The following is a 1,676-nucleotide window of genomic DNA, read 5'->3' on the forward strand; positions in this document are numbered from 1 at the left end:
CTGCGGCTGGCGGGAGCCTGAGCCACCCCGGGGACGGGCTCCGGGGCGCCAAGTTTCAGAAGGTCACGCTCTTCTTAGAAATACTTATTTGAGAGGGTTAGAAGGAGGTTTATGCCCCTCAGTCCGGCTGGGTTGTGTGAGATGATGAGCTGGTGGAAGAAGCCCCTCGGGCGCGCCGTCGCCGCCGTGCCCACGGGCGGGGGGACTCGCCCCGCTCCTGCGCCTTCAGCTGAGCTCTGGTACGGCGGGGATGGGGCTCTTTTGTTATTTTCCACTGGGGAATTTAAATATGTTTTACAAGCAGTAGTTTTCAAAGCCTCGCAGTACTCCAGTGAAGTGTTAAGAGCACCTCAGAGCCCGAGAACAACTCCGGCGGGAGGTAATTTTCCCTTGGTCACCCAGTAAACCGCCCGCCGAGGTGCCCCTGGATCCCGGCTCAGGTGTCTGCTGTAGTCCCCGTCGCTGCCACCTTTGCACGGATGTCGTCAAGATGTGCTTTCCAGTCGTCACTGAACATAATGGATTATTTTTCTAAAATTTTGCCTTACAGACTGCGCTAGAAATGTGAAAGAAGGAACACTGTCTTCCGTTATGTATCTTTGAAAGGCCTGTTGTATTATAGGTGGAGGAAACATCTCTTACTTAATTAAACTGTCAAAAAGTTTACTTCTTTCTGTGTATTTCTTGCTGATCATTTTCGCTTGTATTTTTTTCATTCTTATTGTTGTGCTGTTTTATCACGTTACACCAATACAACCTAATCCTGTGCTAATACTTTCTTTACTTTCTTTTTATTTAAAGTGTATTTTGTAGTAAAGTGATATTTGAGAAGCATGGATACCAAGATAAGGTGCTGGGAAGATAGGCAAGCTGAAAGCAGTGGTGTAGAGTAGGACTTCACTGCTGCTGAAATAAATGAAAATGTAAGTTTATAAACAGTGTGAAAGTTGACACTGCTGTAACTCAACTCCCAAGCAGTAAAAAGAAATCTTTTAAAGAATACTGCTATCTTGCTGGTAGATACTGCAAACCCTTAGTTACGTAAGCAGTTTCTTGAAACGGAGTGGGACTGCATGCATACAGTCATGTTTGCAAGTACCACTTCGTTTCTGATCTTGTCCACGCATCTACACGTGACTAATTTTCATGGGGTGACTCAAATAGAATTCAGCGTTTTCATGACTTTTATGTGAAGATTGTGTGTGTATGTGTATCTTGCTAATAAACTAGTTCAGTATTCTTAATGATTTTATGAGCTAATGTTGAGCTCCCTCTTCAAAGCGAGCATTGCTATAAGTTCTTCCTAAAGCAAAAGAAATATGTATTAAATGTTTAGTGACAATATTAACATTTTCACTTTAACATTTAATGGAGTGAATGGTTTGTTTAATCCTACAATGCAGGGTATTATGTTACCTTTAATTCGTATTTGATATCGTTACCAGTATTGTCCTTTGCTTACATGCTATAAATCCAGGACCACAACCTCCTGATTATCTAGGCTATTGAATGTGATATTGATCCAAATTTCTGGCATGTCTCTCTATCCAAACCATATCTTTTAACCATTCAATTGTCTCTTTCCTGATTATGCTAAATAAATTTTTATTGTTTTTGACAAGTTCCATGGGGAGATAATGGGTATACTTACATGGTGTCCTGTAATGCTGTCACCT

The sequence above is a fragment of the Aptenodytes forsteri genome, unplaced genomic scaffold (assembly GCF_000699145.1).
Source record: "Aptenodytes forsteri isolate BGI_AS27 unplaced genomic scaffold, ASM69914v1 Scaffold105, whole genome shotgun sequence".
Classification (NCBI taxonomy): domain Eukaryota; kingdom Metazoa; phylum Chordata; class Aves; order Sphenisciformes; family Spheniscidae; genus Aptenodytes; species Aptenodytes forsteri.